Here is a 26643-nt window from a genome sequence, read left to right on the forward strand (position 1 = left end):
TCGCGACCACGCCCCATGGTCCGCCATTTCCCTCCCCCTCGCTACCCCCCTGCCCCTCCTGCTCCTCCTCGTGACCCCCCTTCCCCCCCCGCCCCTCCACATTCGCAACCCCCCATGCCCCCTCACAACCCCCCATGCCCCCTCACAACCCCCCATGCCCCCCCTTTTTCTCCACCTAACGAACCCCCTCTATGCTCCCCCTCACCCCCCCCTTGCCCCCCCTGCCCCCCCCCTCGTGACCCGCCCCCTCACCCCCCATGCCCCGCCCCCCTCCCCCGCTGCTACTTCCGCTTAGGCCGGGGCCGAGTGGAGGCGGCGCGCGCTGTGGATTGTGGGTGGCGAGCGGCTGATTTGGATTCCCGCTCACGGCCACCGTCAGTGGCTCGCGAAAGCTTCTGAAGCGGCGGCTCGCTGGGCCTCCTCTACGTCGACTCAGCCTGAAGGTGAGAACCTCGCGCGGTGTGCACACATCAGCAGTGGCGGCGGCGGCGGTGGGGGGAGACAGAGGAGGCGCCTGGCCCACAGCCGTCACGTTCTGCTGAGTTCACGGCGCTGCTTCAAGCAGAGCTCGGCCCTGCTGCTGCTGCTGTTGAGAGGCACTCCCAGAGGGCCGTGTGGCTGATGGGAATTATAATTGTGGTTAAATTATAGTTGTGGTTACAGTTGTTGGTCGTGGTTATTGTTGTGTGGTTGTTATTGTGGTGGTTGTGCAGGTGGTGGCACACGAGTTAACCCATAGCACCAGGGTCTAGCACTCCTCTTGTACCTAGCCAGGCAGAGCAGTCAACCCATGGCACCTGAGTCTGGCCCGTGGCCTCCTCCTGCACTTAGCCTGGCACAGCCGTCAAACCTTGGCACCTGAGTTATTGTGGGGACATCACCGCCACGTAGTGGTGAATGGCGACTGTTGATGTGTGTGGGCTTGTGTGTGAGTATGATGGTGAATGCGTGAGTATGATGGTGAGTATCATGGTGAGTGTATCATGGTTAGTAATACTGAGTGTGAGTTTGACTAATTCTCCTCTATCTCGCTGTCTCTGCTTTCCCCCCTAACTACCTCGCCTGGTGTACAGGAGGTTGTGGGTTCGACCCCGACCCTGATGCCTGCTGTATATTTGGAGTTTGCGTGTCTCTGTCTCTCCCCGTGGTCGTGTGGACTTTTTCTCCGGGTCCTCTGGTTTTTCCCTCCACATTTAGAAACATTCGTTTAAAGTTTTGACTTAAAACTTTCGTGACTGTGATGATGAGCCACTTCGTTGAGCTGTCATTGGTGCCAAGTCGCTTCTGAAGAAGAGATGTTTAGCTCAGTGGACCTTAGTCTAGTTTTCTCTCTCCTTCCCGAGCACAAAAACAAGCAGGAGCAGGAGTAGGAGCATTCTCCACTTAGTGGTGGTGACGACACCACGGCGCTTGTGCCAGGATATGTGCACCACAGATATCCATCACATAGAGACCCAGAGTCATCACACATAGACCTATACACTCACCACGCACATACCCTCAGACTTGCACAGAGAACCATAGACTCACCACAGAGACCCATAGACTCATCAGACAGAGAGCCACAGACTCAAACAGATCCACAGACTCGCACAGAGTCCTATAGACTCACCAAACAGAGACATAGACTCACCAGATAGATACCCATAGACTCAATCGTACCCATACTCACACAGAGACCCATAGACTCACCACAGAGACCCATAGACTCAGAGAGAGACCCATAGACTCACCAAACAGACCCATAGAATCACCACATAGAGACCCATAGAGTCATACAAAAACGCATAGACTCATCACATAGAGAACCACCGAATCAAACAGACTCGCACAGAGCCCTATAGACTCATAAAACGGAGACACATAAACTCACCACACAGAGACCCACGGACTCTCACAGAAACCCATAGACTCACCACACACAGATCCATCGACTCACAGAGAGACCCAAGGGCTCGCGTGTGTGGTTATTTAGTTGAAGGTGGAGGGGGATTACCAACCCCTTGCACCCATCCAGAACTCCCTGTTGCCACTGTGTGGCTGCGAGGCGACGTGAGGTTTACAGCTGGTCAGGTTTGGCGCCCCCCCCCCCCCCCCCCAAATGTCATTTCTCGCAACCACCGCTGCGTTATCGACCGTCGCCATTCGCCAATAAGTGACAGTGACATCACCACGGCGCCTGTGCCAGGCCAGGTGCACTTTGAAGCCACGTGAAGTGTCGAAGGCTCGCTGACCGGAGGTCCTGGAACAGACCCAGGTGCCATGGGTTGGCTGACTGAGATGACTGGCAGATGCACCACCTGTTCCCTGTACTGTGCCAAATTGCTGCATATTTATCATCCGGTGTTCCGCTCGTTGTTGTGAGCGTCACTCCTCTGTTGTTGATGGAGGGCGACTGTCTCCAACTGCCCAGTAAAAGCGTCCTTCACGAGCCTCCCTCGCAGAGGCCGATCCCGACACCGCTGGTACCAGTCGTCGGCAAAGCCCACTCAGCTCCACATCCTCCCGTACCGCATCAGTCCACCTTCACTCCAGCCCATGGCGTGCCCGCCCATCTACTCTCAACCACTTACACCACATATTCGTTAACGATGCGCACCCTAATCTGCCACTACAGTTGTGTGCAGGGTGTTGTGATGTCACGTAGTTAGACGTTTCTCCTGGCCCCCCCCCCTCCGTTATAACGCGCCGTCTATCTATGGCCTCGTCGCATTGGCCTTCATGGACGAGTGGTGATGGTGAAAGATGATTCAGCGGTGGACACTGAATTACCGGGGCCCCATTTAACGTTCAGGTGACACGGGGCACGGTACGTGAAGAACCTCTTATCTGTTCTGTAAGCAGACTCCTCTGCGTGGGATATTTAACACCTCTTAATGCACAGACAACAGCCAACTCAGCCTTGCCTGCCGGAGGAGCTCGCTGATGATCGGACAGTGTCCAGATCTCTCAAGGATCTGTGAGCTACTCGCACACAAAGATCCCCCGTGTAGCCTTTAACAGACTGTTGGGGCAAGTGCTTTATAACATCATCAAAGGGGCGCTGCAATATGATGCAATCAAAATCACCGATCAGAGATTTTCCTATATATGGTCTTTGTTGATCGTGAATCGAGACTAATTGTATTGATTCCACTCAATCGATCCGGCAGCAAGCTCAAAATGTCCGATTTTATCTGCAATATTCTGCGTTTCACAGATCATTCAAAGCAACGGTATTGATGCCCGATTTGTATGAGTGGGTGGGTGGCAGGGTGAGTGGGTTTGTGAGTGGGTGAGTGAGTGTGTGGGTGGCTTTAGTAGTTGAGCGGGTGGGTGAGTCAGATAATGAGGCGCCGCAGTGGCGAGATGTTAACACCCTCGCCCAGAATACAGGATGTAATCAATTCGATCCCGACCCTGAAGCCTGTATATTTGGAGTTTTCATCTTCTTCCGTGGTCGCGTCGATTTTTTTGATTCCTTGGGGTTTGTTTTACACGTAGGCTTTCGCGACCAATATCCATAATAGGGGTTTTTTTGGGTTAGATCGCGTAAATATATAAATGTGTCGTTAAAACCCACCACCACCCGACACAGCCAACTAGTAAGGGTTGTCACGTAATCAGAACATTCCAATTTGTAACTAATACAGCACACCGGTGTGTTGGAGAGTCAAGCCACAACATTTACAATCTGAGTACAACTTTTCGCCAGTAATTACAACTAGCTTCATCAGGCGACAGCCAGATTTGCGGAGAAGTTAGTCTGTTTCGTTCCTTATAAAGAGGCATAGATGTGGTGACCACACTTTGGCGCTCTTGATGCAAAGTGGGGAGGGGGGGGAGATTAATGAGTCAACGTACATTATGCATGCACATTATGTGAACCCTTTGCGCTTGTCCTTCTGGTCCATTGTGTGCATTAAAATAGCCGGGTTTTCCCTCCGCATTTCAAATCAACATGCGTTTAAAGGATTTGAATGCAATAAATGTTTACGTGATAAGCCACTTCGTCGACCTATTATTTGTAACCAGGTCACTTGATATACCTCTGTGGGCCTTACCTGGTAAAATAAAAAAAAATTGTTTAGTTTCAGTTTATTGGATGGTTGAGTGGGTAGGTGGGATTTTGAGTGCGTCGGTGGGTCAGTTGGAGATTGAGTGGGTGTCAGGGTGAGTGGGTGGGTAAATTGGTGAGTGAGTGTGTTTGAGATCCAGTGGGTGGGTTTGTGAGTGGGTGGTTGAGTAGGTGGCTGAGTCGGAGAGTGGAGTGCCATGGTGGCGAGATGTTAACTGCCTCGTCTTTTATAAACGAGGTCATGGGTTCGATCCCGACCCTGACGTCTGTATATTTAGAGTGAGTGGGTGTGTAGGTGGGTGCATAAGTAAGTTCTTGAGTGAGTGGCTTGGTGTGTTGATGAGTCAGTGGGTTAGTGAATGAGTGGGTTTGTGAGTGGGTGAGTGAGTGTGTGGGTGGCTTTAGTAGTTGAGTTGGTGGGTGAGTCAGATAATGAGGCGCCACAGTGGCGAGATGTTAACTCCCTCGCTTGGTATATTGGAGTTCGTAGGTTCCCCCCAACCCTAAAGCCTGTATACATTTGGAGTTTGCATCTTCTCCCCATGGTCGGGTGGAATTTTCTCCGGATTCTCCGGGTTGTCCCTCCGTATTTAGAAACATGCATTTATAGAAATTGGCTGCTATAACGTTCTATGTGAAAAGCCACTTCATTGAGCTGTTATTTGTGGGCAGATTGCTTCTGATAAAGATTTATATAGCTGTGGGCCTTACCTGGAAAAAAAAATAATTTTAGTTCAGTGTTTTTTTTTTATGATTGGCTGGGTGCGTGGGTGAGTGGGTTGGTGTGTGGGTGGGTGGATGAGTGGATGGGTGAGTAGCTGGATGCATAAGTGTGAGTTAGAGGTTGAGAGAGTGGCTTGGTGAGTGTGTGAGTGGCTCGGTGGTTGAGTTTGTGGGTGGTTGAGTAAGTAGCTGGTTGAGTAAGTGGCTGGTTGAGTTAGTAGGTGGATGAGTTCATGGGTTGTTGAGTTAATGGGTGGGTATTTGAGTGGGTGGGTGTGTGGGTTCATGGATGGGAGAGTCGGAGAATGGAGCGCCATTGTGGTGAGATGCGAACCACTTCACCTGGAAAACAGGAGGTTGTGGTTTCGATCTCGACCCTTCTGCCTGCATATTTGGAGTTTGCACGTTCTCCCCTTGGTCGCATGGATTTTTCTCCATGTCCTCCGGGTTTTCCCTCCGCATATAAAATCAACATGCATTTATAGGATTTGGCTGCAATAAATGTCTACGTGATAAGCCACTTCGTTGGCCTATCATTTGTAACCAGGTCACTACTGAAAACGATGTACAGTATATAGCTCTGTGAGCCTTACCTGGTAAAATAAAATTAGTTTAGTTTATTGGCTGGGTTGGTGAATGGGTAGGTGGGTTGTTGTGTGCTTGGGTTGGTGGGTTAGAGATTGAGTAGTTGTCAGGGTTGAGTGGGTTTGTTGTGAGTGGGTGGGTGAGTGGGTGGCTACGTCAGATAGTGGAGTGCCATTGTGGCGAGATGTTAACTTCCTCGTATTTTATGCAGGAGGTTGTGAGTTCAATCCCGACCCTGACGCCTGGAAATTTGGAGTGTGCATGTTGTTCCTGTGGTAGCGTGACATTTAATCAGAGTTCTCCGGGTTGTCCTGCTGCATTTAGACACATGCATTTGTAGAATTTAGCTTCTACGTGAAAAGCCACTTCATTGAACTGTTATTTGTGGTCACGTGGCTTCTGAAAAATATCTATTTTGCTGTGGGCTTGACCTGGTAAATTTTTTTTTTTTAAATTTAGTTTAGTGTGTGCATAATTAGGTGGGTGGGTGAGTGGGCAAGTGCATGGGTGAGTGCCTGGGTGGGTTTATGGGTACTGAGTGGCTGGGTGAGTCAGTGCCTGGATACATGTGACGGTGGGTGTTTAAGTGAGTGGGTGACTGTGTGGGTTAGTGGGTGGGAGAGTCATATAGTGGGGGGCCACAGTGGCGATATGTTAACTACCTCGCCTCGCATACAGAAGGTTGTGGGTTCGATCCTGACCCTAATGCCTGTATATTTCCCTCCACATTTGGAAACATGTATTTAGAGGAGTTGGTTGCTATAAATGTATACATGATAAGCCACTTTTTTGAGCTATAATTTTTGGCGATGGTGCTTCTGAAAACAATATTTATAGCTCAGTGGGCCTTACCTGGTAAAATAAACCTGGTTGAGTTAGTGGGTGGTTGAGTTAATGGGTAGTTTAATTATTGGGTGGCTTTATTATTGTTTGGTTGAGTGATGGGTGGGTGGATGATTAGTTATTTGGGTAGTGGGTAATTTGGTGAGTCGGTGAGTGGCTGAGGGAGTTGGAGGTGGTTGGGTGAGTGTGTGGGTTAGAAATGGAGTGGGTGGCAGGGTGAGTGAGTAGGTGAGTGGCTGGGTATGTCCGGAATCACATCTTTTACATACAATACCCTGGTGTCTACAAACTAAGTTGCCTCTGTGGTAGTAGTTACATTGGAGAAACCAAACGCCATGTCTCGGACCGCATTCGTGAACACAAAGCAGACCTTAAACACGGTAGGACCAACACCTCGGCCGTAGCAGATCATTGTTCTAATTCAGTAGGCTCACATGCCATTGACTTTTCCAAGACAGAGGTTCTTTGTAAGCCATCTGGCTTCCATGAGAGATTCGTTCATGAGGCTATCCACATATACAAGCACAGAGACAATTTCAACCGAGAAGATGGATTCTATCTTAGCAATCATTGGAAAGATTTGATAAACCATTTCAGTTCTTAATTGATTGTTCACGCTTACATTGGCTTTCAGACAGCATACATTATAAAATTTCATCTCCCCCCTCCTCTTTTCAAAATATAGATGGACTAGTCCTGGGTAAACTGCCAAATCGCTGCGCGTGACGCTAACGTCTTTTTATATATATATATAAATAAATGCGCCGTTTAAAAATACATTTATGCAAACCAACACACCTCAAGATGACCGTTTGAGTTATGGTCGAAACGTCGTGAGAATTTTTTATTGTTTTATATATATTTTATTATTTTGTTGTTTCTCTTCAACGTGACTTTACCGAAAAAACTAAGAATATGAATTACTGCAGTCACGAAAGCTTTAAATCAAAATTTACATGGTATAACATCATATCATAGACAAATTCCACTTTTGAATTATACAATGCATTACTTTACACTACCCTATACTTTAGATTATAAACTATTAGACTTGTGATATTACACTACTATATACCACACTGATGTATATTCATTATGCAATTACGATGCTATATATTGCCTTATGAGTTATGTTAAACATTACAATGTTATACTATTAATTATTATACTACATGTTGTAAACCATACCATTGACCGTGGTGTGTGAAGTATTAAGAGGCAGTGCCAGCGAAAGGTCTGCGGTCTGAAAATCACCATCAAATACAATCAATTAAGAACCGAAATGGTTTAAAACATCTTTCCAATGGTTACTAAGCCAGAATCCATCTTTTCGGTTGAAATTGTCTCTGTGCTTGTATATGTGGATGGCCTCATGAACGAATCTCTCATGGTAGCCGGTTGGCTTGCAAAAAACCTCTGTCTTGGAGAAGTCAATGTCATGTGAGCCCACTGAATTATAACAGTGATCTGCCACGGCAGAGGAGTTCGTCCTACCGTGTTTCAAGTCTGCTTTATGTTCGCGGATGGGGTCCGATATATGTCGTATGGTTTCTCCAATGTAGCTGCTACCACAGAGGCACTTTAGTTTGTAAACGCCCGGGTACTGTATGTCTGGAACCACATCCTTTACAGATGGAACCAGATCACGGATTTTTGTACTGTGTTGAATCGGACCTGGATCTTGTGTTTATTCAGGATTTTGGAGATATTTTTGTGACCCCCGCAATGTACAGTGAGGGAAAAAAGTATTTGATCCTCTGCTGATTTTGTACGTTTGCCCACTGACAAAGAAATGATCAGTCTATAATTTTAATGGTCGGTTTATTTGTGGTGAAGGTTGTTTTGAAAACGAGCTATGTAGCTCATTGGACCTAACCTGGTAAAATAAACATAATTTAGTGTGTAGGTGAGTGAGCGGTGTGTGAGTGCATACGTGTGTAGGTGAGTGGGCGGTGGGTGAGTGAGATATTGGGTTAGAGATATAGTAGTGGGTGGCTTGCTGAGTGGGTGAGTGGCTCGGTGGTTAAGTTAGTGGGTGGTTGAGGTAGTGGGTGGTTTAATTAATAGGTGATTTAGTTTGTGAGTGGTTGAATTATTGGGTGGTTGACTGATGGGTGGGTGAATAATTCCGTGGTAATGGGTGAGTAGATGAGTGGGCGGGTGGTTGGGTGAGTGGGGGATTAGAAATTGAGTGGATTGCAGGGTAAGTGGATGTGTAAGTGGGGTGGGTAAGTAGGTGAGTGGCTGAGGGAGTGGGCAGCTGGTTGGGTGAGTGGGTGGGTTAGAAATTGAGTGGGTGGCAGGGTTAGTTGATGTGTAAGTACTGGGTGAGAAGGTGAGTGGCTCATTGAGTAAGTGAGTGGATGGGCGAGTAGGTGAGTGGATGGATGAGGGAGTGAGTGGGTGGGTGAATTAGTGGGTGGGTGAGTGGATGTTTGGGTGGGTGGATGAGTGAGTGAGTGTGTGGGTAGGTGGTTAGGTGGTTAGTGTGTGGGCTATAAGTTGAGTGGGTTAGTACCTGAGTGAGTGAGTCGGCGGGTGGGTTGGTGAGTTCGTTGTTGGATGAGTGGGTGAGTATTAGTGGGTAGGTATGTAGGTGAGTGATTGACTGTGTGGGTGGGTGAGTGAGTGAAGAGATGGGTAGGTGGGTTGGTTGGTGGGTGCGTGAGTGAGTGAGTGAGGGAGTAAGTGGGTGCGTGAGTGCATAAATGGGTAGGTGAGTGAGTTAGTGGGTATGAGATTGCGTGGGTGGTTGGGTGAGTGGTTGAGAATTAATTTTGATGAGTTAGTGGGTGGGTGAGTCGGTGAGTGAGTGGTTGGGTTAGCGTATGGGTAAGTGAGCAAGTGGTTGGGTGAGTGTGTGGGGTAGTGAGTGATTGAATAAGTGAGTGAGTGAGGGGCTGGGTGGTTGGCTTGGGTAGTGAGATTGTGGGTGGGAAATGAGTGGGTGAATGGGTGTATTGGTCGGTGAGTGTGTGAGTAAGTTAGTCGGCACGTGATTGAGCGGGTGGCTGGCTGAGTGCGGGAGAAGATGGGTGGGTGAGTTAGTGGGTAGGTGAGTTGGTGCGTGGTTGGGTGAGTGAGGGGGTGGTTGGGTGAATGGGGGAGTGACTGGTGGGTGGGTAAGTTAATGTGGGAGGTTGAGTGGGTGAGTTAGTGTGTAATTGGGTGAGTGGGTCAGAGAGCGGGGTGCCACTATGGTGAGATATTAACTACCTCACTGAGTATACAGGAAATCGTGTATTCGATTCTGACCCTGCTGCTTGTATATTATGAGTTTTAATGTTTTGCCTGTGTCCTCGTGGATCTTTCTCCGGGTCCTCCAGATTTATCCCTCCGCATTTAGAGTCAAGATTTGTTTAGAAGATTTGGTTGCACTAAATGTCAGCTTGATAAGCCACTTCGTTCACGTATCAGTTGTAACCAGATCACTTCTAAAATGTTTTATATAGCTCTGTGGGGATTACCTGGTAAAATACAAAATAGTTTAGTTGTAGTTTATTGGATGGGTGATTGGGTAGGTGGGTAGTTCGGTGCGTGGGTGGGTTAGAGGTTGAGTAGGTGGCAGGATGAGTGGGTGGGTGAGTAGATAAGTGGCTGCTGCGCAGGTGGGTGGGTGAGTGCATGAGGTATAGATTAAGTGGGTGAATGGGTCAGTGTGTGATTTGGGGCATGAATAGGTGAGTGGGTGGGTTAGTGGAGTGTTGAGTGAGTGGGTCGTTGAGTTAGTGAGTGGGGGGTATGCAGGTGGGTTCGTAGGTAAGTGGTTAAGTGAGTGGCTGGGTGTGTTGATGAGTGAGTGGGTTTCGCGATTGAGTGGGTGCCAGGGTGATTGGGTTCATGAGTGCTTGGCTGGGTGTTTGAGTGGGTGGGTGGGAGGCGAGTGGGTGGGTGGGAGGCTGAGTCAGAGTGGAGCGCCAGGGTAGCGGAATGTTAACTCCCTCGCCATTTGTATAGGACATCGTGGGTTCGATCCGGATCGTGACGCCTGTATATTTGGAGTTTGCATGTTCTCCCTGTGGTTGCATGGATTTTTCTCTGGGACCTCCGAGTTTTTCATGCATATTTAGAAATATATATTTAGAGGCTTTGGCTGCTATAAATGTCCACGTGATAAGCCACTTCTTTGAGCTATCATTTGTATGCCACATCGTTTCCGACAAGGATCTGTATAGCTCAGTGGGCCTTACCTGGTGAATTTAAATTAAGTCAATTGTAGTTGAACTATTTAAAGTGAATAGGTGGATGAGTGGGTCGGTGGGTTGGTGAGTGGCTGGTTTAGCAAGTGAGAGGTTGGATGAGTGGGTGGGTGGTTGAGTTGTTGGTTTAGAGATTCAGTACGTGGCAGGGTGAGTGAGTGGGTGGGTGGCTTTACGAGTGGGTGGGTGGGTGGATAAGTCAGAGAATGGGGCGCCATGGTGGCTAGGAGATGTTAACTACCTCGCCTGGTATATTGAACTTCGTAGGTTCAATCCCGACCTTGACGCCTGCTGTATATTTGAAGTTTGCATGTTTTCCCCGTGGTCGTGCAGGGTTTTCTCCAGTTTCTCCAGTTTTTCCCTGCACATTTAGAAACATGAGTATTTTGAGCATTTGGCTGCTATAAATTTCCATGTGATAAGCCACTTCGTTAGGCTATCATTTGTGGCCAGGTCGGTTCTGAAAAATAGCTCTGGTAAAATAAAAAATGGTGTCATTTATAGTCTACATAGGATTGACTTCCCAGGAAGTAACACTCATTGTATAAACCCCAGAAGAATATTGTTTTGAGTCACCCAAACCAGAATGTGAACTGATATATTTGTATTTTCAAACGAGGTTCTCGGCCACAGACCACCTGGACAAATATGATGTAGTTTAGTTTGCATATGAATTATTACTTGGGGTTTGTTGACATGATAAAGTTAATGTTTTCTTTGACAGGTCTATTGTGTTGTACACTCTGACAGGGGCTCAGGCTTGTTGGGGCAGCATCTGGCTGAAATGCACCTTCACAACAGGAAGATTGGAGAGAGGCTTCACAAGGAAGAGAAAACTATCGGTATTGAATCATGAAAATGTAAAACATGTGGAAAACTAGGCCCACCGATCCAACCCTAGCATCATGTCAACTATGTATTATGTTGACATTCCTTCGCACTGAGAGTAGGCATGCTAATCGGATCTAATGAATATGTGTAAACAGGCGATTTGTGTGTAAACAAACACACATTTCATACAGCTGTTTATTAATCGTAAAAATCAAGCGATTGAGCTAGTGAATGAGATACACACATGCTGTCATTATTTCATACATGAACACAACCAGTGAGCCAGCGGTCATGATTTTCCACACCTAATCACATCTCTTTGTTTTAGCCATCTTTGTGATGAAGGGAACTGTATTGTTCATGTGTGTGCAATGTACTTTTATATGAATTATGTTGGGTAATATATGAAAGTCCATCAGGGCAAACTCTTCTGCAAAGGAGACTTAGAGAATTCAACATTGCGTCCCTTTATATTTTTGCTAATCGCAATATTTTTCGATTTAAAGCTTTCGTGACTGCAGGAATTCATATTCTTGGTTCTTTCGGTAAAGTCACGTGGAAGGGAAATAATAAAATAATACAAATAAAACATTATATAATAAAATTTTCACGAAGTTTCGGCCACAACGCAAGCAGACGTCCTCAGATGAAGAAACAGAGCTGTCGGAAAGACAGCGTCTTAATGAACACTGGGCAGTGAACACTGGGCAGTGTTCATTAAGACGCTGTCTTTCCGACAGCTCTGTTTCTTCACCTGAGGACGGCTGCTTGCGTTGTGGCCGAAATGTCGTGAGAATTTTATTATATTATGTTTTATTTGTATTATTTCCCTTCTACGTGACTTTGCCGAAAGAACCAAGAATATAATCGCAATATGTTCAGGAGATAAATGTCAAGGTCTGCTAGCCAAAAGAAGGCTTTAGGAGAGAGTTCATGTAGTTTTGCTATTCATTCATTAAAGGGCAATAGAGTAAATGCTCAAATAAATGTTTTCAGCTAATTTTTTTATATACGCTAGATTTACAAGTCTATAATGTACAGAAAATACCATGGTTGGCCAGACCATCGCTCGGCATCTGCATGTGGCTCCTGGGCAGTTCAAGTGTGGCTTTGCAGAGGCGCTGCTAATTTGTAACTCTTCAATTTAACTTTATATGAAGTGAGAACAATCTGGTATCGGAGGCAGGCCATGAGTACTCCCAGGGCACTGAGATTTCTAAACTCAAAATTCCACAGCCAGTCGACACGAGTCAACTTCTGTATGGCCAATCTTTATCTCTTGTGGCTCCCGCGGCCATCTGAAGATTATGGTATGCTGCTGGTAGGGTCAGGAAAGTTGGTCACCCTTGGTATATATCTGTATATGGGTTGATGATTTTGTGCAATGTTCAGCTGCTCCGTCACGACAGGGGTCCCAGTCAGTTTGAGACTGCTAAATTAAGGTTCTCATGTGCTTTACAGATTTTGATAAAAATTTCAGTCTTGAATTTCTCCCAACAGGTATGGACCCTGGGCAGGAGGATGTAGAGTATGTGGGATTCATACGGCTATATGCTGTGGTTACATCCCACATGTGATCTCCGCTTTAAAGTCATGAAACTGGTTGTAGCCCATTTAAATTTTAATATACCCGTTTAACACGTAGGCTTTCGCGGCCAATATCATCCATAATATCGTTTTTTTTGGGTTAGATCGTTGAAATATAAATTTGTCGTTAAACCCGCCACCACCGACACAGCCAATTCGTAAGGTTTGTCACATAAACAGAACATTCCAATTCGTGAAGGGCTCACAAGTGACGTAATCACATCTATCCCTCCAAGGAATGAAACAGGTGGATTTCTCTACGAATTTGGCTGTCCACCTAATGATGATAGTTGTAATTACTGGCGAAACGTCATACTCAGATTGTAAATGTTGTGGATTTTCTCTCCAACACTTCTGTTTGCTGTACAAGTAGCGGATTGGCATGTTCCGTTTACGTGACAACCTTACTAATTGGCTGTTAGGTGGTGGTGGGTTTAACGGCTCATTTATTTTTATGCGATCTAACCCAGAAAAACTATATTTTAGATTTAATGTACCCTTTTGTTGAAGGACAGCCTGGGTGAGCAAAGTTTTATAGGAACGGCAATAATGTTTACTTGATTAAATTAGTTTTATCATGGAGCGGTGAAATCAGCTGTTGTTCAGATGTCAGTCTAATTAGTATTACATCGTAGAAATATGAGAGTCCTTTGTGTAATAGTCTATTAACCACTGATGATGGTAACATTGGTTTAAGGTTACATTTTAAAAAGAACTAGATTGGCGTACATTTTATCTTGCATAAGTACACAAATTTATAAAACAATATATTTGATTAAAAAAATGCATATATTTTCTTCCATTGCACACAGTTGTACCATTGATAACAGGGCACACAGTTACAACTGACATCACCAGATGTCACTCAAGTTCCCTCAGAGATCGATCTTGCATAACCAGTGTTCACATAATCAGTTATGTTTTCGCTAATTACCAATTACACTCAGCCAGGTTTGACAGACTTGTATGAATGTATGTTGAACTTCCTTTCCACCGTACATAGCCAACCGTGCTAAACGGAGGTGTGGGAATTAAGTGCAGAACCTATCATTAGGATCAATGCTGTTGTATTTTTTATGAGGATATCAATTGGTGGCTGAAATGAGATGTTCAAAGACTACAGCATGATAATCGGTACATAACATGAGTGTCGAATTATGTCTTAAGAATTACCCAGCCATTTGTACGTAAATTTCAACGTTGCTGGGTGACATCTTAAGTCCGTGTTCTTCATTGCAAGGCCCGCGGGCCGGTGGCAGTCCCTGGTGTCCTTTTTACTGCGACCCCTGACGTGCAGTCCCCGACAATACACACAAGTGAAAACACCCCATCATGCTGTCAAACCCCCCAATGGTTTTAAATGTGAGGTGGCTCTTTCACTGATAATGTCTTATTCGCGAAAGTGGCCCCCCTCCGAAAATGAGTGAATATCCCTGTTTTAGGTCAAGGATTGGCCAAATAAAGTAGGTATTATTTGCTTATGTTTCTAAATGTCCGTAATAAAACTATATTTATGCCACCAGCTGAATGAGTGGCAGGAGAACTGGGTGACGTTCTTCTCACGGCAGCGACTGCAGCTTCAGCTGGACATGATAGAGAAGGACTACGGTGAACGGGAAACCCGCGAGCTCTGGTCTCGGCTTCAGGTTCGTAAGCTGTTTCACTCTCGCCCTTAACCCTTTCCTGTTCCGAGACGACTGCTCATTTCAGGATGGGTCTCGTTCACCGAATCTCGGGACGCGCAAGCGGTTCAGCGGTAATTTTATTTAGAGAGGAATAGCGCCGTTGTTTTTAAAGACATTGTACTCGCCACAGAGCACCGTAGCGACAGGACAGCACTCTGTTATAGCTGGTACCAAACTGTGCTACACACCTTCCCGCACGGCCTTGTGGGATCCTCGGTACTAATAAAGTTTTTTAATATTTACTTCCTATTACGTTCCGATGACGTACACGAGATTCAGCGGTGAACGGGATGCACCCCGCAACTTGCAGTCATCTCGGAGCAGGAAAGAGTTAATACATGTAGCAGTGTAGCTCATCATGTGCACAGCCATATGGGAAACCCATTTGATCGCAGTGGGTTTTCGAGGTGACTTTAAAGGTAAAGTGGTGTTTCACACGCAGGCTTTCGCGACCAATATTATTCATGATAAAGTTTTTTTTGGCTTAGATCGTGTCAGTGTAAATGCGTCGTACACCCACATCCACCCAACACAGCCCATTAGTAATGTTTCTGACATGAACAGAACGTGCCATTTATGTTATTGCTTCGGCACTCTGGTGTGTTAGAGAGGAAACGCAGAACATTTTCAAACGAGTACGACCTTTCGCTGGTGATTACACCCAGCATCATCAAGCAATTGCCAGAAGCGTTCTGGCCTCTGGCAATTGCCTAATGGCAATTGGAGGTGGGTGTACGACGCATGTAAATTTATGCGATCTAACTCGAAAACAACGTTATCATGAATAAAGTGGTGTTGTTTTTTGCGTGGTGTGCAGCTTCGGTTGGGGGATTTTTTTCCGGGATGTAGAGGTGGTTCCGGCACTGCTCCACGGTGACCTATGGACTGGGAACGCTGCAGAGATTCATGAAGGGCCCGTGATCTTTGACCCAGCCTCCTTCTATAGGCACTCGGAGTACGAGCTTGCCATCGCTGGGTAAAAAAAGCTACAAACAACCAAAACAATAGCAGCAACTGCCGTTCACTGCCCTGTCTGTGGCATGCAAGGTTCATTCGTATAACCTCTGTGGCAAGGGCTGGCTCATTAAATAAATAACAGAGACCAGGTAGAGTTGTGGTTGAGATCTCTACATGCTGAGGTCTCCATTCTCTATATTTGCTAACTTACAAAGACTCATCCTTCCTTGCTAAGGCTTTTTGGGCAAATCCTGTTAAAGCTGATACGGTGCACAAAACAATAGTGGAACGATAAAACTCTTATTTATCCACGGCGCTTGAGGATGCTTGAATGTTCCAGAAACTCAGTTTATCGAACAAGGAACCCCTGGTTCAGAGACAAGTTGCCACTGATGTGCTTTACCAGGAATCCAAGCTGAAGATAATTCATTACACGTCAAATGGAATTCAAACCCTCAGAGCTGGGATATGCTTCAGTGAACAAAAACACATTTGACATTATGCTTACTGAGCAGCCATTGGTGACCAAGTTGAGACCACAGCATTCCTGCCCTCAATTCGCAGGAACGTTTGTTGATAGATGGCTCACTGAATTTTGAACGGAGGACCTCAATGGCATTGGCTCGGTGCTCTGACATTGAAATTAACCTCGAGCCACTCAATTACCTGCATTACGTTGAATTTGTGAAAATGTTCATTTTGATTTTAAAGCTTTCGTGACTGCAGTAATTCATATTCTTAGTTTTTTCGGTAAAGTCACGTTGAAGAGAAACAACAAAATAATAAAATATATATAACAACTAAAAATTCTCACGACGTTTCGACCATAACTCAAACGGTCGTCTTCAGGTGTGTTGGTTCGCATAAATTAATTTTTAAACGGCGCATTTATTTATTTATAAAAACCGTTAGCGCCACGCGCAACGATTTGGCAGTTTACCCAGGACTAGTCCATCTATATTCTGAAAAGTGGAGGGGGGAGACGAAATTTTGTATAATGTATGCTGTCTGAAAGCCACTGTAAGCGTGAACAATCAATTAAGACCTGAAATGGTTTATCAAATCTTTCCAATGATTGCTAAGATAGAATCCATCTTCTCGGTTGAAATTGTCTCTGTGCTTGTATATGTGGATAGCCTCATGAACGAATCTCTCATGGAAGCCAGATGGCTTACAAAGAACCTCTGTCTTGGAAAAGTCAATGTCATGTGAGCCTACTGAATTATAACAATGATCTGCCACGGCCGAGGTGTTGGTCCTACCGTGTTTAAGGTCTGCTTTGTGTTCACGAATGCGGTCCGAGACATGGCGTTTGGTTTCTCCAATGTAACTACTACCACAGAGGCAACTTAGTTTGTAGACACCAGGGTATTGTATGTCCGGAATCACATCTTTTACAGACGGAACCAGATCACGGATTTTATGTAATGTGTTGAAATGGACCTGGATCTTGTGTTTATTCAAGATTTTGGAGATCTTTTTTTGTGATCCCAGCAATGTAGGGTAAAGTGATGGTTTTGAAAGGCTCCTCAAGAGGGTTCTTCTTCATGGTTTGAGTGATAGCTTTGCGGATTGTATAGTCGGAGTAACCATTAGCCCTAAGAGCTTGGTGTACGTGCTTGAGTTCACTGCTTGTGTGTTCCTGGTCGGATATGCATTGGGCTCTATGATACAGAGTCTTGATGAGAGAATTCTTCTGTGATGGATGGTGGTGGGAATCCGGTTTCAGATAAGCATCCGTATGGGTAGCTTTCCTGTAGACAGAGTGGCTCATTGAACCATCAGGTCTCTTTTTAATTAGGACATCCAAAAAAGGTATCTTGCCATCTATTTCGACTTCCATGGTAAATCTGATGGCTGGGTGTATGGAATTGATGTGGTCGAAGAATTGGTCTAGAGCAGGCCGGCCATGTGGCCAGATGACAAAAGTGTCATCCACGTACCTCTTCCATAAGGTTGGGCGCAGAGTGGCAGTCTGGATGGCGTCAGTCTCAAATTTCTCCATGAAAATGTTAGCTATAACTGGAGAAAGGGGGGAGCCCATTGGGGTGCCCTCAGTTTGTTTGTAGAAAGTTCCATTCCAAGTGCAGTATGTATTGGTTAAACAATGTCTCACCAGGGGGGGTACCTCAGTGTTTAGTCCTTGATGAACTAAGTCTTCAATGATTGCAATGGTGTCAGGTACAGGAACCTTGGTGAATAAGGAAACTACATCAAAACTGACAAGCAGGTCGTCTGGGGACAGGGAAATACCCTTGATTGTCGATACCAGGTGAGTAGAATTTTGTTCTGAAGACGACCGTTTGAGTTATGGTCGAAACGTCGTGATAATTTTTTATTGTTTTATATATATTTTATTATTTTGTTGTTTCTCTTCAACGTGACTTTACCGAAAAAACTAAGAATATGTTGTTCATTGTTATGTTGTTCGTGCTGGAACAGCAGCATTGTAAGATTTTGAATGTTTGGTGTTGTTTGGGTACAGGATGTTCCAGGAGCTTTAGCTCTACGCTTCACTCATCCTACCACGCTCTCATCCCAAAGTCACAAGGCTTCGGCAAGAACCAGAAGCTCTAGCAACTCTTCCACTACCTGAACCACTGGAATCACTTTGGGACAGGATACCGAGGGTCATCCATCTCCACCATGCGCAGTCTCCTCAAGTGAATGAACGGTGCAGGAAATCGTGGGCTATGGTGTATGACTATACAAATTCTTATCGGCCATGATATACATTGTTGAATAAAGGCCTTCCCTAAGCCACCACTCAATCTCACAAAACTAGTCCATTTAAATGCTGTGCAATGCCCTAGGCATTCCACGTGAGTGTGACCGGGGGTCCCTTTGTTCCACATCCTGGCCGTGATCTCCACGCGAAAACTGGGTCAGTTAATGTCCGAATCAGAATCTTTAATTAGGCTGGACGAATCTGATGAGCTATTAAGCTCTTTTTCACAGATGTCCAGTCGGGGCGAGTCAGAAAGTTACAACAACAAACAACAATACAAACAGATAGGAGGGCAAAGTAAAGGAACGCGAAGCAAATTTTGACTTAACTTTCGTGACTGCAGGAATTCATATTCTTGGTTCTTTCGGTAAAGTCACGTAAACACCAAACAAAAACAATAAAATAAAGACCGCTTGTGTTGCGATTGAAACGTCCTGGGTTTTTTGCTTTTATTATTTTCAATTTATTTTTTATTTGTTTTTTTATTGATTTTTTTTTATTTAATTTGAATTTTATTTCTTGTTTTCTATTTACGTGACTTTACGGAAAGAACCAAGAATATGAACGCTAAGCAAGTCATGAAATAAAAATATATAAGAGTTCAAATTGCATTAGTGCATCAATTCCTGCCAAATTTTTTTATCACCAAATGCCATTTTGGGCAAGGCAGCATAACAAAAACAATCCCAGATGTTTGACTAGTACCAGTTACAGTGTATGTTTTTGTTGTTGTTTTGCTATGGGAGTAAACCCTTGCAGAGAAAGGGACCAGAATTAGGAAAGCGAAGCCAGGCACTCCTTCAGAAGATGCCATGCACGGGCGTGACCACTGCACCACCCTGACGCCCAAACAAATGGAATTCAAATAATCTGCAATACTGGCAAATAAACCCTATTAGTATCAACCGAATGTCTGGACAATCTGACCCCCTCTACACAAGCAACAGCTGAGAGTCAACGCTGTGATGCTGTGCGATTGGTGCAAGTGACCCATCGTTGTGTTTTAATGTTGAGCGGTTAAACTTGCACTGTTGTGGGGTGAGGTCAAGGCCAATGGCTGCTTCCAGCGGTGTCAAGATCAGCGTTTTGAAGAGGCTCACGAAGGATGATACTTGGCAGTTGGGTGCAGTCTCCCTCCATTAACAACAGAGGGCAGAGGAGCGACGCTCACAACAATTGGCTGAGCACTGGGCGTATACAACGCATGAAGTCGGCAGCAAGTTTATCTCATGGAGTTGACCCGCACACGACAACTGGGTCTGTCCCGCATGTTCACGCTATAACGCGGTTGCCTTCATTTAGGGAACGCGCACCGCCATAAGGCGACTTTCTTGAGCTGCGCGGTTGAGCGAGACGAGACGGTAACGCGGCGGCGTCCCCCCAAGTTATTTGTAACCCAATTCTGACTGCGCGTGGACATTCATTACGGGGGAAATATTTTCGCTTAGCGCTGCACTTTTCAGGAACGCATCTACTGCGTTAAACGAGGACCCGTCGTACAGGTGCTGTGCACACTGTACTCGGAATCAAAATCTGTTTTGACCCTGGAGAAATCCGAAGCGCTATCAAGCTCTCACTCACAGGTGTCCAGTAAGAGGCGGTGGGGGGGTCACCAAGTGACACGCAGCTTTACCGTGGAGTAGACCGCGAGGACGCCAGCGTCGCCTAGGCAATGCCCCCCCCCTCTGGCTCTGCCTGCCTCGCTCTGTGCACGTGAGGTGTCAACCACGTGACGCGGGCCACTGCGCGCGTTGCGTCACCGCCCACCGTGGGGGGCCCCTCTGCTACGTCCACATCGTACAGTCACACATTCATTAATAGTTACTCTTAATCATGTTTATGGTCATCGTCATTAAAGGTGAGTTTAATAATACTACTACACAATGTGTGCATTAATATATACGGCATGAATAAAATGCACCTGTAAATATTCTAAGTAAGTTTGACCTGACATTATTGCACAACAATTGCCCAGCCACTGTGGGATGTTTATCCTCCAATGTGTATCTGGCTCTGACCTGACTTATATAAAAGTGCAGCTCTGCAATTGCTTGGTCACACCACCACTGGTGAAAAGACCTTCATGAGAGCGAACTCTTTACGAGTATTTGGTCTACTTTTCCATATAACAATAGGGTTTACCCTTTCTGGCAATACAACAGGTGTCAAGATGTTAAAACACCAAACAGAATCCTTATTCAAGGAATCCTGTCTGCATTAACCACACGTACTTGTGGTGAACATGGAAACATGCTCTGATAATATATGCATTGTCTTTGAAACTGATTAGTCCACACCAGGAAGGTCCCATATTCTACTTTTCCACGTTGACCAGATGTGTTGGAAGAGCCGGCTGAAAGCCACACTTTGCTGCATCACACACGACTTGCCGATCAGCTAACTGTGGTGTACCCATTTAGCGACCTCTGGTCTGTGAGTTCAGTTTACTAACCATTAACAGCATGGCAGATTTCTAAGTGGCTTTTGTGACAATTCACCTGTGTCATTATCTCTTGCACAGCCTGAAATAAGTTTTGGCGTAAGGGAAGGAAATTATGACTCACCCACCTGCACCTGCCTTGTGCTCCCAGACACCTAAGGACCTTACTACCGCTGTGAGAAATTGACGGGCGTAGACTGCTGCATGGCGATGATGTATTCACGTCGTTCCTGCTGTTTTCCTCTTTTGTTAGGTGATGCAATTGGTGTGCCAACACCTCCAGATGCAGTTCCTGAAGGACGTGGGCATTCGGGACATGTTCGTTTTGCCTGCGAGTTTGTCCGAACACACAGGGAAGTCAGCCTGTTCATCGAGGTGCGTTTCCCATGTTTATTTAACTCGATTGGTCGTCTGTTTGCAAGGTCATGCTGTGCCCAGAGGTCACCCACTGAGTTTTTTTTACCGTAACATTACCGTCACTTGGGTTTGGTGATCGATTCAACAGGGCAAAAATATTTGTAAGAAGCGTAAACATGGCAACGTGATCATTGTCAGGCCACGGAGGACCTTCAGAATGCCGAGTATGATCTTTAAATTTATCCTGGGCTGGTTCGGGGGATATTTGAACAATTTGAATATTGGGGAGATATCGTCTTGCTACGGGTCTGAGTGAGAAGTCTCCCAGCGGTTTTTTGAGTCCATAATCGAGATTTTTGGGTTAGAGCACGTAAACATGCACTCAATGATACACTAAATATGCACTATTTATTTATATATACAGTGAGGCAAAAAAGTATTTGATCCCCTGCTGATTTTGTATGCTTGCCCACTGACAAAGAAATTATCAGTCTATAATTTTAATGGTAGGTTTATGTGAACAGTGAGAGACAGAATAACAACAACAAAATCCGGAAAAACGCATGTCAAAAATGTTATAAATTGATTGCATTTTAATGAGTGAAAAAAGTATTTGACCCCTCTGCAAAACATGACTTAGTATTTGGTGGCAAAACCTTTGTTGGCAATCACAGAGGTCAGACGTTTCTTGTAGTTGGCCACCAGATTTGCACACATCTCAGGAGGGATTTTGTCCCACTCTACTTTGCAGATCTTCTCCAAGTCATTAAGGTTTTGAGGCTGACTTTTGGCAACTCGAACCTTCAGCTCCCTCCAGAGATTTTCTATGGGATTAAGGTCTGGAGACTGGCTAGGCCACTCCAGGACCTTAATGGGCTTCTTCTTGAGCCACCCCTTTGTTGCCTTGGCCGTGTGTTTTGGGTCATTGTCATGCTGGAATACCCATCCATGACCCATTTTCAATGCCCTGGCTGAGAGAAGGAGGTTCTCACCCAAGATTTGACGGTACATGGCTCTGTCCATCGTCCCTTTGATGCGGTGAAGTTGTCCTGTCCCCTTAGCAGAAAAACACCCCCAAAGCATTATGTTTCCACCTCCATGTTTGACGGTGGGGATGGTGTTCTTGGGGTCATAGGCAGCATTCCTCCTCCAAACACGGCGAGTTGAATCATTCAGATGTTCATTGGCAAACTTCAGACGGGCATGTATATGTGCTTTCTTGAGCAGGGGGACCTTGCGGGCTTTGCAGGATTTCAGTCCTTCACGGCGTAGTGTGTTACCAGTTGTTTTCTTGGTGACTGTGGCCCCAGCTGCCTTGAGATCATTGACAAGATCCTCCCGTGTAGTTCTGGGCTGATTCCTCACGGTTCTCATGATCATTGCAACTCCACGAGGTGAGATCTTGCATGGAGCCCCAGGCCGAGGGAGATTTACAGTTCTTTTGTGTTTCTTCCATTTGCGAATAATCAAACCAACTGTTGTCACCTTCTCACCAAGCTGCTTGGCAATGGTATTGTAGCCCATTCCAGCCTTGTGTAGGTCTACAATCTTGTCCCTGACTTCCTTGGAGAGCTCTTTGGTCTTGGCCATGGTGGAGAGTTTGGAATCTGATTGATTGATTGCATCTGTGGACAGGTGTCTTTTATACAGGTAACAAGTTGAGATTAGGAGCACTCCCTTTAAGAGTGTGCTCCTAATCTCAGCTTGTTACCTGTATAAAAGACACCTGGGAGCCAGAAATCTTTCTGATTGAGAGGGGGTCAAATACTTATTTCCCTCTTAAAATGCAAATCAATTTATAACATTTTTGACATGCGTTTTTCTGGATTTTTGTTGTTGTTATTCTGTCTCTCACTGTTCAAAAAAACCTACCATTAAAATTATAGACTGATAATTTCTTTGTCAGTGGGCAAACGTACAAAATCAGCAGGGGATCAAATACTTTTTTCCCTCAATGTATACTAAATTCTTCTGTTGATATGTAAACTCTGACTTTAACATAGCCACTTCCGTGACCAGTTACATGCTAATTCGTCACATTAACATTATGCTAATCTCCCAGTTACATGCTAATTTCTGACTTTAACATCCTGCTAATCTCTCACATTAACATAGCTACTTCAATGCAAAATTATTCTGTTGATATGTAAACTCCTTTGTCAAGGCGCTCTGCTCCTCCCATCCAGCTTAAAATACGCTGCCAAGCTTAGCAGTGTTCATTGGAGCGCTGTCTTTCCGACAGCTCTGTTTCTTCCCCTGAGGACGGCTGCTTGTGTTGTGGCCAAAACGTCGTGATAATTTTATTTTATTATGTTTTATTATTATTTTATTATTTCCCTTTTACGTGACTTTACCGAAAAAACCAAGAAGATTAATCCCTGCAGTCACGAAAGCTTTAAATCGAGATCAACACACGTGGTAGGAAACAAGTATCGTATGTTATAATAACAATATAAACATGTAATATTCACGGCAATGGCAGTGTTGTTCAGCGTGCTCTGCTGTGGAAGCCAGCCACATGAGTTTGATAACCAGTCATGGCTAGTATCAGTGGAAAGCAAAATCTGAACTGGTTCAATGCTTCGCTGACCCAGACTGAGCAGTATGGAGTACTAATAAGTTAACCCGATGATACATTATTATTTGGCAATGCTGTTGCTGCGTTGGCAGTGGTACCCAAGAACAATTAACTAAAAAGCTCAACACATTAGTCAGTAATGTTGTGGCCTCAATAGACACAACATTATATGCAACGTTTCGGGCAATGGTCCGTCTCCCATTTGTACAATGAAAAAGGGCCATTGCCCAAAAGTCTACATTTTTCCATTTTTATTTAATTTTAAGGTCATTGTTATTTACGAACGTGTTGAGTTCCCATGATAATTAAGAACAAATTTTGGTAAGAAAAGTCCTGTTACTATGATGAATGTATCCTATAGACAAACATACAAATTCATCACAGGGTTGCCTAAAGCTTGCCAATAGAAAATAATGCCGATCAAGTTGTGGGCACCCGACATTCACTTGCCCTGCGGCCACTCCCTCAATGACACGAGTCGCATCGACTCAGGGTCCCGCGGGTAGTTCCACGACTCGGTGGTCCAGGAGAGTGGCACGAGCGATGCGGGCATCAGCTGGGGCGCCACAGGGGCAGCCACGCTTCGAGTCACTCGCACAGCTCTCTGTTCAGCACGACGTGAACGCATTCCCAGCCTTCTGATCTATGTGGCTTTTCCGAATGAAGCAAATTGTCACTGATAATTTAGCACATTTGCTAAGCTATTTAAAAGTATATATAGCGATTCATTTTATATAGCGTCGTTCATGATAATTGCATCTCAGAATTGCTGAGGAGCCAAAGACCAAGCTGGAATATTGCAAGGGAGGTGAGCCTGCGCCAACAATTGCCCTGCATTTCTATATATGTCCAGATGTTGCCAGCCAATTAGTGAGTGTATATATGTGGAAGGAAACTGGAGCACACAGATAAGTCACTGCTGAGTGCATTAATCACCCTTTGTGACATTTGTTTGTTTTTAAGTAAGAGGAGAGCGGAGTTTTAATGCCATGTCCTGAATGGGCCTTCCACAACAAAGTCCTCATTCAGGATCCCAGTCCCACAACATTTCAAGCCTGCCTCTCAGTTCTACTGCTCTTTGCACTGAACATTTAAACCTACTTATTGGACCTTCTGATATGCCTTCTTTGGTATCATGACATGCCATTTCCTATACTGGGTCATTGTAATCAGCGCTCCATCATGCCTCCTTGTCAGTCAGTAAACTTCTAACATTGGTGTCGTGTGTGTCTGTTGCAGGGATACTCTGGGGGGCCCTTTGTTTGCCAGGACTCAAACGGCCGCTGGTTCCTTTCTGGAATCGCCAGCTGGGGCGTTGGCTGTGCACGGGCTTACCAGCCAGGTGTCTAGCGCACCGTCGCCAAGTTCATGGACTGGATTCACCAGAACATGCAGTAGTCTCTTACACATTTCTGCACAAGCAGAATACTATAGACCAGGGATATAAATATTATGGGAACTATACATCAAAATAATTAATTAAGGCAATAAATATATTTTTCAAAAACTGATTTAAAGTTAATGTTTAAAGGTTAATTTAATGAGCTGAATACTATATTTTAACTGCACCATAATGCAAAAATGATTTCCAAGTGAACACGGATTTTGGGTCAAATCAGAAAAGTCTTTTTTTTACATGCGTTGTCAATAGCGTTTTTAACTTTTGGGTTTGCCACACATGTCAACGGGCCTGGCAAAGCAAACATGAGCATGATGTTGGCATTGGCAGAAGATGAAGACAGAGCTTGCTATTTTTCAATGTTGCTTAATTCTTTCAAAACTGACACAATGGACAATGAATGCAGTCTAAATATTTGGCCCAACCTGATTATACATGATAGCAAAGTGATTGTTGTCCAAACTACGTATGATACATTTATATTCTTGTTTTATTTTGACCTGGGTCATCAACTCGCATCTCCCATACATTAATTGCCATGGATGTTGAGCAGTCGGGGTACTCAGAGGGGGTCTATTGGCCTTCTAGGGGACCACTGCAATGATCGGGGCATCCAGAAGGGATGATGAGTTCCACAGGGAGAACGTCCTTTACAGAGGTTGTCTTAGAGTATGTCCATGGCAAGGTTATTGGTGATTATCTTCACCTCCCCCGGTCAACACAGTCCATGAGTTTGTGAGTTTTGCTTTACTAACGACGTGAAAACAAGACTGGTTTGCACAAGGAGCCTGCAAAAAATTTAATTTAGATAACCTCATGAAATGTGCTGCATGGCACTTATCTGAGACGCCCCTTATCTGAGACGCTCCTGTGTAAATGGCGTGATATCAAAACCATTATTATAGTGAACTACATGACGCGTGTAAGAAAACTATATAAACATCTATTGGAAACATTTCATGAAAATATGTACAAAAATGAACACTTTAATAGTGTTTCATGGTATTCCAAAAATCATAGCATATTTGATTGGTTAAGATGGTTTACTGGTCGGGATGATAAATGGCAATGATCCTTCATCATGTAAAAGACTGTAAGCTGCTCTCAAAAATATATATATATTTGAACATTGTATTCACACTCTGCAACAGTCTATTTTCCACATCAAACCATAATGTGTCTGTCGACTGCAATTGGAAATTGATGCATGCTTAGTAGCAATCGGGTAAATAAACATTGAAATGTGTCACATGTTCGTGTCTGGTGGCTTTTTGCTTGAGATTAGGGATCTTGTGAAAACAGTTATAAGACTTTATATGAAAACCTCCTCCACAGAGGCCGATTTTGACACTGTTGGTACAAGTCATCAAAGTCCAATTAGCTCCATCCACATCCTTCTGTACCACATCATTCCATCTCTCTTCTAGCCTATGACACATCCATTTAGCCCCATCCAGCCAAACAAGCTGTATCATGGGACCTTTTTCCAGAATCAGTGTGAAAAATAACAAAAGGTTTTACCCTTTCTGGCAGTAAAACAGGAAGTGGTGTTAAAATGTTCAAACAACCAATTAGAAACCTGTTGCAATGAATCAAGTCTGCATTAACCACACACGGTACTTGTGGTGAATATGCAAACAAACATGCTCTGATAATATTTGAATTGTCTTTGAA

The 26643-nt window shown here is 44.9% G+C and overlaps 1 long non-coding RNA gene across 3 annotated transcripts; it reads left to right on the forward strand.

Annotated features, from left to right (window-relative positions):
* Nucleotides 1–295: 295 nt before the first annotated feature.
* Nucleotides 296–26218, forward strand: LOC142924081 (uncharacterized). 3 transcript variants are annotated; one of them, XR_012941221.1, is made up of 7 exons: nt 296–443; nt 11158–11249; nt 14349–14471; nt 15328–15486; nt 17649–17739; nt 17953–21010; nt 24810–26218. It is a non-coding gene; the product is annotated as an uncharacterized LOC142924081 (long non-coding RNA). The 3 variants fall into 3 exon arrangements; XR_012941219.1 differs by lacking the exon at nt 17649–17739; XR_012941220.1 differs by lacking the exons at nt 11158–11249; nt 17649–17739.
* Nucleotides 26219–26643: the final 425 nt, after the last annotated feature.

This window comes from Petromyzon marinus, chromosome 8, assembly GCF_048934315.1.
Source record: "Petromyzon marinus isolate PM22_M1 ecotype Great Lakes invasive population chromosome 8, UKy_Petmar_22M1.pri1.0, whole genome shotgun sequence".
In the NCBI taxonomy this organism is placed as follows: Eukaryota; Metazoa; Chordata; class Hyperoartia; order Petromyzontiformes; family Petromyzontidae; genus Petromyzon; species Petromyzon marinus.